The 14,621-nt window shown below is 47.3% G+C and overlaps 1 protein-coding gene across 1 annotated transcript in view; it reads right to left on the reverse strand.

Annotated features, from left to right (window-relative positions):
- The window catches only part of LOC140389035 (uncharacterized), a 338,021-nt gene that overhangs the window by 172,082 nt on the left and 151,318 nt on the right, over positions 1-14,621 (reverse strand). The window lies entirely within an intron of this gene.

Raw genomic sequence — 14,621 nt, forward strand, 5'->3', positions numbered from 1 at the left:
AGAAGACCATGACCATACCGGTGCCAAAGAAGAACCAGGCAACGTGCCTCAATGACTACCATCCGGTGGCCCTGACTTCAGTAGTAATGAAGTGCTTTGAGAGGTTGATCATGAAGCGCATCACCTCCATACTTCGAGAGCACCTTGATCCACTTCAATTCGCATACCGCTGCAACCCGGTCCACAGCAGATGCCATCTCCCTGGCCTTACACTCATCCCTAGAGCATCTCAACAACAAGGACTCCTACATCAGACTCCTATTTATTGACTACAGCTCTGCCTTCAACACCATAATCCCAGCCAAGTTCACATCAAAGCTCCAAAACCTAGCACTTGGCTCCTCACTCTGCAACCGGATCCGCAACTTTCTGACTCACAGACTACAATCAGTAAGAATAAACAACAACACCTCCTCCACAATAGTCCTCAATACCGGGGCCCCGCAAGGCTGCGTACATAGCCCCCTACTCTACTCCCTGTACACACACAACTGTGTGGCAAAATTTAGTTCTAACGCCATCTATACATTTTCTGACGATACGACCATAGTGGACCGGATCTCGAATTACGACGAGTCAGAATACAGGAGGGAGATAGAGAACCAAGTGGAGTGGTGCAGCGACAACAATCTATCCCTCAATGTCAGCAAAACTAAAGAGCTGGTCATTGACTTCAGGAAGCAAATAACTGTACACACCCCTGTCAGCATCAACGGGGCCGAGGTGGAGATAGTTAGCAGTTTCAAATTCCTACGGGTACACATTTCAAAAAATCTGTCCTGGTCCAACCACGTCGACTCTACCACCAACAAAGCACAACAGCGCCCATACTTCCTCAGGAAACTAAGGAAATTCGGCATGTCCACATTAACTCTTCCCAACTTTTACAGATGCACCATAGAATGCATCTTATCTGGCTGCAACACAGCCTGGTATGGCAACTGCTCGGCCCAAGACCGCAAGAAACTTCAGAGTCATGAACACAGCCCAGTCCATTACACAAACCTGCCTCCCATCCATTGACTCCATCTACACCTCCCGCTGCCTGGGGAAAGCGGGCAGCATAATCAAAGACCCCTCCCACCCGGCCTACTCACTCTTCCAACTTCTTCCATCAGGCAGGAGATACAAGAGTCTGAGAACACGCACAAACAGACACAAAAACAGCTTCTTCCCCGCTGCAAACAGACTCCTAAATGACCCTCTTATGGACTGACCTCATTAACACTACACCCCTGTATGCTTCACCCGATGTCGGTCCTTATGTAGTTACATTGTGTACCTTGTGTTGCCCTATTCTGCATTTTCTTTTATTTCCTTTTCTTTTCATGTACTTAATGATCTGTTTGAGCTGCTCGCAGAAAAATACTTTTCACTGTACCTCAGTACACGTGACAATAAACAAATCCAATCCAAGGAGTAACCCACTCAGTCCATCGGGCCTGATCTGCCATTCAATTAGATAAAGGCTGATCATCTACTTCAACAATACTTTCCTGCACTATCCCCATATTCCTTGATGTCATTAGTCTCAAGAAATGTATTGATTTCTGCTTTGAACAGTTTAATGATTGAGGTTCCACAGTCCTCTGGGGTAGAGAGTTCCAAAAATTCACCACCCTCTTGAGTGAAGAAATTCCTCTTCATCTCAGTCTTATATCGCCTACCCCTTAGCTTGAGATGATGTCCCCTGGTTTTAGACCACAGCCAGACGACCCCCACGTCTCTTGATTTCCTTTGTGCCCAAATATTTATTGATCTAGAATGTAAGTCAACTACTCAACATGTATAGTCCTCCGGGGAAGAAAATTATTATTGCAAAATTACAGATTTACTCATTTATTTCTGTCTGAAAAAAGTTTGATTTATGAAGTAGGGGTTAACCATTTAATAATTTAAATCTGAAACTTCAAGCAGAGTTTTCAAATTCATTCTGAAGCTTGTTTATTGCATGCTTTGAATGGCTATCCTTGCTGACAGCTGACAAATTTCTAGAATTTTCTGCTGATGTACATTATTTATCTCAGGATAAACTGTAAAGTTAATGGTTTATGTCATTAGATTTCATTCATAAAATAATCTAAAAACCTTTTACTGTATTGACAGGCAATGTGATTTAACTTTCTCTCTAAGATATAACAAGCAAAGACTTGTTAAATTTTTAATTATTAAACTTTAATTGTTAACAAAACAACGAAAGCGTGAATACTAATAATCTGAATAAAGAAAATAACTGAAGTGGAAAGAAATGCTTTAAATAGTACATGGAAAGAATCATGCAGGCAGATGCTGTGAAATTGTTCGAACTGCTTCATTCAAATGTAGCGTCCAGTCATTTGCAAGGCAGAGTGAATTTAGTGAGAAGAATATCACCTGGAAGTCTAATCTTTTAAATAGTCTGGAGACTTCAAGTAAAAGTACGAATAAAGGCATTGGGTGGAATTTTTCCCCAAAATGGCAAAGTGTCAATCTGAGTGCGAAAACTGGCGCGATTCCCGCTGGCCCTGGTGGCAGGATCCGGACGGCAACTTTTAGGCACGGAGAAAAATATTCTTTCCCCATGCAAAAAGGCCTGACAAGTGAAGCGTCTGATTCGCCTGCCCTGGGGTCAATCAATGCACTTTAATCAAGGAGGAGCGGCGTTTAAATGGCTTCACAGCACTTGCTGTCATTCAAGCCAGGAAGTTGGCAATGAGGAAGCCAGCTCCTCAATTCACAGAGGGGGACTCCACCCATGCGCTGGATGCCATGGAGGAGAGATGGCAATAATATACCCTCGGGCTGACAGGAGATCTTCCAGCAAGGAGACAGTCGCAGCACTGGTCTGTGCCAGCAGCCTGCACAAGAGGACTGGGGTGCAATGCCGCAAGAAGATGAATGATCTACTCCGTTCTGTCAGGGTAAGTGCTCCTGGTCACCTCTCTGCACTCCAACTTGCCATCACCCCTCAGAATGTCACTTCAAATCTATATGCTGTCACCTAGCAGGTCCCCAGCACCCGACATTCCCCCAGCTTCCTCACACCCCCGGCGCTCCTCTTCAGAACCACTCCTTGCTTATGCACTGTGCCCACACATGCCAGGTATCATCGACATCTAACCCACCAGGCAACCAGCTCACATCATCTCAATTTGTGTTTCTGCAGGATAAGCTTGACCACAACCACCATGAGTGGGTGAAGACGAACATTGGGCTGCCAGAACAATAGATCCTCCTCCCGTTGAGGAGAGAGCCTTGGAGCTCAGAGGGAAGGAGCAGGAATGGGTCTGTGCTGTGAGCGAGGTGGGCCTGTGAAAGAAAAGCGAGGAGCCACTTCACGTTAATCCAGATGAACAATCTCAAGTGAGTCCTATGTATCCTAGACCACTGACTTCCGGGTGCGGCGATGACCAGCTAGGTCGCACGTTTCGGCAGCTCCCGGTGGAACGGACTTTTGGGCTCTTGACAGGAGCCACAACGGATATTTATAGGCAAAAAACACTGTGCTGTAATCCAGAAGGGAATCCCCCCTGGACACGGTTGGAAAAAAGAGAGGAAGGTGGCCGGATTGCGGTGGATCCTCTAGAGCAGCGGCCAGGAAGGCAGGCACAAAGCAAGATGGCGTCGGAAGGAGGCAGTTTAATATGGGGCCCTGACCAACAAGAGTTCCTGCGGCGTTGCGTGGAAGAACTCAAAAAGGAGATGAAGAAGGAGCTGTTGGCCCCGATATTACAAGCGATTGAGGGGCTAAAGGAGGAGCAAAAGACCCAGGAACAGGAGCTTCGGGTCGTGAAGGCAAAGGCTGCTGAGAATGAGGACGACATACAGGGCCTGGTGGTGAAAACGGAGATGCACGAGGCACAACACAAAAGGTGTGTGGAAAGGCTGGAGGTGCTGGAGAATAATGCGAGGAGGAAGAATTTAAGGATTCTTGGTCTTCCCGAAGGTGTAGAAGGGGCGGACGTCGGGGCATATGTGAACACGATGCTGCACTCGTTAATGGGATCGGAGGCCCCGACGGGTCCGCTGGAGGTGGAGGGAGCCTATCGAGTTATGGCGCGAAGACCGAGGGCTGGAGAAATTCCTCGAGCCATAGTGGTGAGATTTCTCCGATATAAGGACAGAGAGATGGTCCTCAGGTGGGCAAAGAAAACTCGGAGCAGTAGGTGGGAGAACGCGGTGATCCGCGTATATCAAGTTTGGAGTGCGGAGGTGGCGAGAAGAAGGGCGAGCTTTAATCGGGCCAAGGCGGTGCTGCACAAACGGAAGATTAAATTTGGAATGCTGCAACCGGCAAGACTGTGGGTCACACATCAAGGGAAACACCACTACTTCGAAACGGCAGATGAGGCGTGGACATTTATTGTCGAGGAGAAACTGGAGTGAGCGGGCCATAAAAAGAACGTTTGGGACAAAGTGGGGGGGTGAATATGTGGGATGAAGGGGGGGAAAAGAGGGAAGAGATGACTTCCCAAGTTGTTAACCCTGCGACCCTGTAACTTTTCTCTCTTCCCCATGTCGTGGAGGAGGGGGGGGGGGAGGGAGGATGAGGAGCTGAGGGCGCCGGCCATTGGGGGCGAGGCCAAAAGGGAAGCGCGGGCTTTGTTCTCGCGCTATGGTAATCACGGCGGGAACAGGGAAGCAGGAAGGAGGGGGCCTTGCACAGTGTGAGCCGAGGTCACGGGGGGAAGCCGAGGTCGGCCAGAGTTTGCTGACTTCTGGGAGCAATATGGGGGGTGCAATTACGCTAGTTTGGGATCTAGCGGGGGGGGGGTTTAACTGGGTTGCTGCTGCTGGGGAGAAGGGGGAGCTGGTATGGGGGGGGGGGGTGGTCGGGGCGGAGGGGCGCCGCTTGGGGGAGATACGGCTACGTGGGAACCGGGTGAGGAGCTGGATTGGAAAAGGAGATGGCTAGTCGTCAAGCGGGGGGGGGGGGGGGGGGGGGGGGGGGAGATAAAGAGCCCCCCAACCCGGTTGATCACGTGGAATGTGAGAGGGCTGAATGGGCCGATTAAGAGGGCACGGGTACTCGCAAACCTAAAGAAACTTAAGGCAGATGTGGTTATGCTTCAGGAGACGCATCTGAAGCTGATAGACCAGGTCAGACTACGCAAAGGATGGGTGGGGCAGGTGTTTCATTCGGGGCTAGACGCAAAAAACAGGGGGGTGGCCATACTAGTGGGGAAGCGGGTAATGTTTGAGGCAAAGACTATAGTGGTGGATAGTGGGGGCAGATACGTGATGGTGAGTGGCAAATTGCAAGGGGAGGCGGTGGTATTAGTGAACGTGTATGCCCCGAACTGGGATGATGCCAACTTTATGAGGTGTATGTTAGGACGAATCCCGGACCTAGAAGTGGGGAAGTTGATAATGGGTGGAGATTTTAATACGGTGCTGGACCCAGGGCTGGACAGATCGAGGTCCAGGACCGGAAGGAGGCCGGCTGCAGCTAGGGTGCTTGAGGGCTTTATGGAGCAGATGGGAGGAGTAGACCCCTGGAGATTTAGTAGACCTAGGAGTAAGGAGTTTTCGTTTTTCTCCTATGTCCACAAAGTTTATTCACGGATAGAATTTTTTGTTCTGGGAAGGGCACTGATCCCAAAGGTGACGGGGACGGAGTACACGGCTATAGCCATTTCGGATCATGCTCCACATTGGGTGGACCTGGAGATAGGAGAAGAAAAACAACAGCGTCCACCCTGGAGAATGGACATGGGATTATTGGCAGATGAGGGGGTGTGCTTAAGGGTGAAGAGGTGTATTGAAAGGTACTTGGAACTCAATGATAATGGGGAGGTACAGGTGGGAGTGGTCTGGGAGGCGCTGAAGGCAGTGGTTAGAGGGGAGCTAATATCTATTAGGGCACATAAAGGAAAGCAGGAGGGTAGGGAAAGGGAGCGGTTGTTGAAAGAACTTCTGAGGGTGGACAGACAATATGCGGAGGCACCGGAGGAGGGACTGTACAGGGAAAGGCAAAGGCTACATGTAGAATTTTGACTTGTTGACTATGGGTAATGCAGAGGCACAATGGAGGAAGGCACAGGGTGTACAGTGCGAATACGGGGAGAAGGCGAGCAGGTTGCTGGCCCACCAACTGAGGAAAAGGGGAGCAGCGAGGGAGTTAGGGGGGGGTGAGAGATGAGGAGGGAGAGATGGAGCGGGGAGCGGAGAGAGTGAATGGAGTGTTCAAGGCATTTTACGAAAGATTATATGTAGCTCAGCCCCCGGATGGGAAGGAGAGAATGATGTGCTTTCTGGATCAGCTGGAATTTCCCACGGTGGAGGAGCAGGAGAGGGTGGGACTGGGAGCACAGATTGAGACGGAGGAAGTGGTGAAAGGGATTGGGAGTATGCAGGCGGGGAAGGCCCCGGGACGAGACGGATTCCCAGTTGAATTCTATAGGAAATATATGCACTTGCTGGCCCCGCTACTGATGAGAACCTTTAATGAGGCGAGGGAAAGGGGGCAGCTGCCCCCGACTATGTTAGAGGCAACGATATCGCTCCTCCTAAAGAAGGAAAGGCCCATTTCCCTCCTGAATGTGGACACAAAGATTCTGGCCAAGGTAATGGCAATGAGGATAGAGGATTGTGACCCGGGGGTGCTTCATGAGGACCAAACTGGGTTTGTGAAGGGGAGACAGTTGAATACAAATATATGGAGGCTGCTCGGGGTAATGATGATGCCCCCACCAGAGGGGGAAGCGGAGATAGTGGTGGCGATGGATGCCGAGAAAGCATTTGATAGAGTGGAGTGGGATTATTTGTGGGAGGTGCTGAGGAGATTTGGTTTTGGGGATGGGTATATCAGGTGGGTACAGTTGCTGTATAGGGCTCCGATGGCGAGCGTGGTCACGAATGGACGGGGGTCTGACTATTTTCGGCTCCATAGAGGGACGAGGCAGGGATGTCCTCTGTCCCCGTTAGCCTGATACAATTTAAGGTGTTACACAGGGCGCATATGACTGGAGCACGGCTCAGTAAATTTTTGGGGGTAGAGGATAGGTGTGCGAGATGCTCGAGAGGCCCAGCGAATCACACCCACATGTTCTGGTCATGCCCGGCACTACAGGGGTTCTGGGTGGGGGTGGCAAAGGTGCTTTCGTGGTGGTGGGGGTCCGGGTCGAACCAAGCTGAGGGTTGGCTATATTTGGGGTTGCAGAAGAGCCGGGAGTGCAGGAGGCGAGAGAGGCTGATGTGTTGGCCTTTGCGTCCCTAGTAGCCCGGCGCAGGGTATTGTTAATGTGGAAGGACGCCAAACACCCGGGTGTGGAGACCTGGATAAACGACATGGCAGGGTTTATAAAGTTAGAACGGATTAAGTTCGTGTTAAGGGGTTCGGCTCAGGGGTTCACCAGGCGGTGGCAACCGTTCGTCGATTACCTCACAGAAAGATAGAGGGAATGGAAAAGAAGTAGACAACAGCAGCAACCCAGGGGGGAGGGGGGGGAAGGGAGGGGGGGGAAGGGGGTGGCGGGGAGGAATTGGACGGACTCTCAGAGATGTTATTGTATATGTATAATATGTATAGGTAGTTGTGATAGGTAATTGTATATTGGATTGTTGGATTGTATTTTTGGAGAGTATTTATTTTGGACAAGGCAGTTGCCATTCAGTTTTGTTTTTGTTTATATATTATTTATTTATTTGTTTAAAACTGGCCACTGTTATTTATATTGCTTTATTGTTGTGTAAAAGAAATACTACGTACTGTTATGTTTGGCCAAAAATCTTGAATAAAATATATATATTTTTAAAAATGTATCCTAGACCACTGACCTGCTCATGTAGTAGTACCATATCTCTTTCCTTGCAGGAACATCACCCGATCAGCCTGGACCGTGAACAGCAATGTCCCACCGCTCACTCTTGACCCGACCTTGGAGGAGATCATCTAAGCAGCGTCACTGTTTCTCCTGCACCATCCACCAGCACAGAGACACACACCTTAGTGGGCAACCTGAGCAAACATGCTTCTGGGTCACTATCTGGCAAACACTGCTTCTGATGCACATCAGGTGGAGGCAGGAGCTTCCCAGGGATCGGACAATCAGAGGTCTGCTGGATCCCAAGATTCAGCTGTGCCCCAGCCAGGTGCTGTGCCTCTCGAACATTCATCCCTCAGTGAGAATACCAGGAGAAGCTGTCAGTGACACTCCTGCAACTGCAAGGCTGAATAGAGGCATTCCAAAGACTTCTGTCGCAGGAACTGGTCCTGGCAATGCGTGGTACCCCAGCCAACACTGGTGGTGTCTGCTATGCCAGCTCCGAGTTGAGGAGCCTCTTTTTTTAAAAAAAAAACTTTTTTTTAAATTCTTTTTTTTTTTGTTGAGGAGCCTCTTTAACATCACGCTCCATCAAAACGAGTTTCTCAAAGGCTGTTTTCAGGTTTAAACTTCATTTTGTTAGCAATCTCCTCTGAATGGCTTCATTCCTCAAGCCGCAAACCAAGTGGTCTTCAATCGTATCATCCAGAGAGTCACCATTTTCACAATACTTTGTGAGGCGCTTTAGGGTCGCAACAGACCAAGCAATATTCTCCCATTCTCGCTGATTCCTTTGTGAGACTGAAACCGCTCCACGGTTATTAATGGGTTAGATGAATAATGGCCCTGGGGTATCTTAACCAATTCTTTATAAGTCTGGTCACCGAGGGAAGCACGGTGGCACAGTGGTTAGTGCTGCTGGCTCATGGCGCCAAGGTCCCAGGTTCGATCCCGTGTGGAGTTTGCACATTCTCCCCGCGTTTGCGTGGGTTTCGCCCCCATAACCCAAAAGATGCGCAGGGTAGATTAATTGGCCACGCTAAATTGCCCCTTATTTGGAAAAAATGAATTGGGTACTCTAAATTTTTTTTTTTTAAATAAGTCTGGTCATCGGGTTTATCCGGCTGGACTAATCTTCGGAGTAAATTAAAAGTTTTACTGCCAATGGTACTAAGGAAAGCAGGGACGATAATATCCTCTGAAATCTTGTTGGCTAACTTATAGTAGCGAAACCTTTCTGCATATATTTCCAATTTTCAGAATCTTTCTCAAATGAGATCCCTATATGGCGCCAAATGTTCCTGCCATTTTTCAGTGGTATTGGGATCTGCTTGCAATTTCCCTCATATTACTGATCTAGTTCATGATGTTGAATAAGCCACTAATAGCAGCTTCTGATGCAAGAAAATGTTTTCTCTGTCCCACTCTACTCCGTGACTTATTCTACTGCACATGGTGAGCTCTGCAGCCTGAACGCCTCGGGATGCCTGTTTAAATTTAAGGTTTGGGCCCTTTTTAAAAAAATTTATGCCCAACACCCTTACTGATGCCAGGTGTGAGGTACGATCGCGGCTTACTGTTGATCTGCCTCAACTGTCGAAAGCTTCAATTTCCCTTTTCACCGAGGAAAACAATTTGTTTCTGATCCATTCTTCGTCGCCAGTTTTCCATTTATCCTGGTGCATGTTGTATTTGCAAGATAAAAGAATGTAATGCTGAAACACTTGGGATTGAATGCAATAATCAGTTGATGAAGGGAACTCCCCGGTGTCACAGGGTCGGAGAGCTACATGGGTGCAATCTATCACTCTCTGCACCTGTAGCACACTGACTATCCTGCTAGCTCACTCGCACTCTCATCCTGCTGGGCCTGCTCCAAGTCAAAGTAGATGTAGTACAGAAACCGTGCATACAGTGCATCCCAGATCTCTCGGATGCACTTATGGGCAGGTGCCTATAAATACCACAGAGGTTGCCCGTGAAGCCCTGGAAGGACCACGTGGAGTAAAGATTGAGGCTGCTGTGATCTTGATGGTCACAGGAAGCGGATGCCTTCTATTGCCATGTGATGCAAGTCCGCCAGCACATGGCACAGGTCTTCAATTGCAGATGACGTTGGACAGCTCCATGAAGGACACATTGGTTCGGGAGACACTTGGTGGTCTTCTTCTGAGTGGCTGGTATGGCTTCGGGCCCCTGCAGGCGCCCAGTCCATCCCGGGTGGCACCCTCTCCTGACTCCGAGGAGAACATCGCGGAGGAGTGCTCCGAGGATGCCACTGTGGTCGCGGAACAACTGTCATCCCCAGCCCCCACCAGCGCAGATACACATAACTCGGTGGGACATGTTTGTAGACAGGTTTTGGGGGCGCAATCTGGTGAGCACCACACAGCCGCTGATGATGTATATCAGTGGAGGCAGGAACCCCCAGGCAAGACAGCAGTTGGAGGGCTGCTTTATCCCAGGACCCAGCTGTGTCCCAGCCTGATGCTGAGCTTATTGAAGTGGTTTACCCGGAGTTAATGGAGATGATAGGGAGTGGCCGGGACATTCAGAGGGAGATGTCAGCGTTGCTCCAGCAGATACATAGCAGCTTGGAGGAGTCTCAGAGGCTACGGGCGCAGGAGGTGGCGCCGGCAATGAGTGGCACCGAGGCCGACACTGCTAGGCTGGAGACCACAATGGAGAGCCTTGTACACGACATTGGCACCATGAGTGAAGGTGCCCAAGGCATTACGCAGTCGGTGACGGCCATGGCTGAGGGCCTCGGCAGAATGACTGCCTATCTGGGAGATGTCACCCAGCACCAGGCTGACCTTGATGAAATTTTGCGAGACATGTCCCCCTCTCAGATGGGCATGGCCAAGGCGCTCCAGAGCTTGTTCCAGTCACTGAGGAGCATCGCCGAGGGTGCGGACCATTGGAAGCCGCCAGAGCCAGATGATGCAGAGACACCCGGGGCTTGAACCAGTTGGCCCTCCATCCCAACGTGAAGCCCAGTGCTCTCTGGGCACCGAACGTGAGGAACCCTGACCCGTCCCATGGAGTGGTGACGGTGGGCACCTGCTCCCCCACTGGCCGGAGCACTGCCTGGGTGCCAGTGCAAGGGTGCACTGGTGCTAGGGCAGCACTGTCAAGGGTCAGGGCCCGTGGGAGACCATGCCCATGAAAGGAGGATGGAGGGGGGGGTTGAAGGTTGGGTGTGCAGGGAAGGTTAGGGGCCTCTGGGAGGTGTGGGAGGTGACAGGTTGGAGTCCTGGAAGGGAGGGGGTGCTGAAAGATGGCTTGGGGGAGGGCTGAAGAGAAAGGGCTCCCAGGGACCCCATAGCGGGGTGTTCTCACTTGGGGGGTGTGGGGTAGTGCCCATGTGTGTGGGAGATGACATTGCCCTTGGGTGGGGATGTGGGGGGCCCACACTTAGAGATCAGGCACCCCTTCAAAATGGTGGCTCGATCTCGGAGTTCAGCTCCTAAGTGCTAAAAAAGATTCTAAGTGTGGCCTAAACTGGTGACAATCTTCCCAAGGCCTAAGAAAGTGACTACGTGTCATTGAATAGCAGAGTGGGAACATGCCAGCAGAGCCGGCGGGAAACTCCCTGAAAAACCCGCCACAAATGAACTTAGAAATCTTTGGGGAGAATCTCGCCCAATCTGCAGTTAAATAATTGAGAATAGCAGTCAGCAATGTTCTCTGCAAGGTTTTGTTGCTGTGCGTGGCCAGTTATTTCAGCACAGCCAGTTATTTCAACGCATGACATGTTTCAAGTTTCTTTTTTTTTGGCCACTGGAACAAGGCCCGTGTGATTCCTTCCAGGCAGTTATCTGGCCAAGCGCACTCACAGGTTTGTGGAAGTGTTAGTGAGCATGCTAATTTTTAATATTTCGGAAAATCTTTCCACAGCTTTTGAACTTTGAAATGCTGGCCAGACTGGGATAATATCAAAAAAGCAGACAAAAAGACTCAGTTTTCATGTCACAGGCAGAATTTTCTTTTGTGTTCCCTCAGAAGAATAGGAATGACATGTTATCCTGTCTGAAAGTGCTGCAGTGTAGCCATTTATAGTTTTTTTCTGGTTTCAGTGCAACAACAATAAACCATAAAGTGACAGAATAATGTTTTTTAAAACCTTTCTGAGAATATTGCTTTTATTCATTTTCCAGTCAAGGTGAGGCTAATACTCCAAACTTAAATAGGCCATTAAAGAACTGCAGCACGGAATTAAAATAAATAGTCTGAAAATTCCCCAGTGTTTTCTATCATATTTTATCAAGAATTGTGGGACTGCAAGACCTTGCAATCTTATAAAAAACACATAACTGAAAACATGAAAGAACTCTGGTTTGTCAATCTCTGAAAAGTAAAGTTATCACTTCAGCTACAGACCCATCATTAGAATTAACCAAAGGGACTTCACCTGATGCAACTACCAGAAACCGTAACCTGGCATTTCTTTTTTAGCTTTGATGGATCTAATTTACTTTTCTCGCATTTTCTATTCTTATTTCAGATTTGATGCTTTCATAAACATTTTTTTAAACCTCTGCTTGAAGGATATTTCCACAGTTGTTATTTCTTCACTCTGTGATGAGGGATGTTATTATTATAAAATATTTTTGGCGTTTTTTGCGTGAACCAGGCTTGTAGCTCTGCTTGTATAAAACTAATTCAATTAAGCTGCGGCCAGGTTGTAAGGTAGGGTTAGAGATTTGAAAAGAGTGCAAGTGAACTTTCTGTATGTAAGCAAGCAAAGGGTGAAAATTTTCTTTAGGAGATAGGGTTTAGTGTTTACAGATGATAAATTTCAAAGGACAGTAAAAATACTTTTACAATTTGCAAAGGTTTCGTAAGTAAGCAGGTAGAGGTTATTACATTTTATTTGACCCATAAGAGATGGAAATGGGGAGAAGATTGCATTATGTATTCAGGGAAAGTTATGTTTCAAAGAGGGACTAAGGACAATGGAATCAAAGAACAAAGAGAAAAAGGGTACTTAAGAAGAGATGTTGAGAGATGTATTTGGTGTGGCTGTGAGAACTCCTTGGGTTGACTGTGTGATGAAAAAGATCTGCTAGCAACAGCTCTGGCTGGAAGAGGTGCAGTTTAAATCAGAAACCAGTTAAGCCATAACTGTTTTGAGGCTGCAAAAACAGACTGGTGTTCTTAAATTACCACAGCAGAATAGGAGAGTGAGAAGTCATGTAATATACTTTTCCTGGGATTTGCCTTGTGGCAATATTACTGGATTTTTTAATGGATAAACATCTATGATGGATTCTTGCTTAAAGGGTGTTTATCTGCTGTTATGATCCCACTGATGTTATAACTGGACGGGAAGATCCCTAGCTCAAGAGGTGGTAACTTTTATTTATTTTTTGAATAAAATCTGGAGGAGTAGAGTCACAGGACCTCTAATTAGTTTTATCAACAAGAAAAAAAGTATTAAACTTGATAATATTGGATTATAATACTCCCCCTTAGCTTAACAAAAATACACAGATTTGAAGATTAACATGGATTACAAAGTACATCTTAAACTACAATGGTCTCATTAACACAAAAATTCTTTGTCTTAACTGCTTTTACACAAATTCCAAGATCCAGCCACTGATTTCCATAGTTATTTCGACTGATGTTCCACAGGCTATAGTAAAATCTCACAAACCTGAAAATCACTGCAGATATCCTTCTAGTGTCTTTGCCTTCTTCTCAGCTCAGTCTCTCTTTACTGAACAGTCCTCTGTTTTCGTACTTTTAACCTCGGACTTCTTGGAAACCTTTCTTCAGATCTCTAGTTTTCTTAACTGTCTACTCTTCAGATCTTTGCACTTGTTTTCTCAGCATTACTCCATAGTATGGCTTTTCTTCTAGCAATGTTGAGATGTTCCCTCTCTAGCCTTCTAAACCAACTGCTTCTAGCAGAGCTGTGAGAGCTGCCTTTTCTCTCACTACCTATCTTCAACTGCTATAAAATTAGCTACACCAAAATTTAACAGTTTCTCTATCTTACAAGGCCCCAGTTGCTAAGCAACACCCACATGCTCAAGTCTATTATTTATTCTTCACAACGTAGCCTTCTCTAAGTGCAATAGAAACACAGTTGGAACATAACCAACTCCCACACATACTTAAACACACTGAAAACAATCCCTTATTTCTAATGTTTACCATTACAAATATAAATCCCTTAAAACTACTTTTATTTCCCTAACGTTGTGAGTCTGACCAAGTATGACGCCTTTTTGAGAGAATGTTTTCTAAGACTAATTTTATGTAAATGCCATTTTGTGGATTTAACTTTTATTTTCTTTTGTCGATGCATATTTTAATTTAATGGTCAAAATTCCAAAAGTGGTACTGGAATTTGTGGCTTCTGAATTCAGTAAACCTATCTTCTCTTTGTCAGAATACCAAAAAATGATCATGCGTGGGCGAAGTTTCCCTTTGGGATTTAGCTTGCGCAGCAATTGACATCTGCCGGACTATAACTACTAATAGCATGTGTATGTGTCATAGACTGATGATAACTTTATAATTGTGCAATGAAAGATTCAGAAGCGCAAATTATTCTGTATGTACCTCACTGTGGTGGTGCTGCCTCTTATTGTGATGATTGATGGTCCGTGATGAGTGGCACACCACTCTGAGCTTGAGTTCAGTTATGATTCAGATAATGGGAGATTGGCGGCATACATCTTGGCCTTTGCTTCCTCAAAATACATGCCACATTCTAGGAGAGAAGCATTAACCATCAAGCCAAGGTGTCCTTTGGGATTTGCTTTGTGCAGCAAGCAACCTAATGTAACAAGCACATCATGATCCTTGCACCCATTTTCGAGTCTTATCAAATTTTGCTGTCAATGTCTATTAGTGGTATTC

This window comes from Scyliorhinus torazame, chromosome 14 (genome assembly GCF_047496885.1).
Source record: "Scyliorhinus torazame isolate Kashiwa2021f chromosome 14, sScyTor2.1, whole genome shotgun sequence".
Taxonomy (NCBI): domain Eukaryota; kingdom Metazoa; phylum Chordata; class Chondrichthyes; order Carcharhiniformes; family Scyliorhinidae; genus Scyliorhinus; species Scyliorhinus torazame.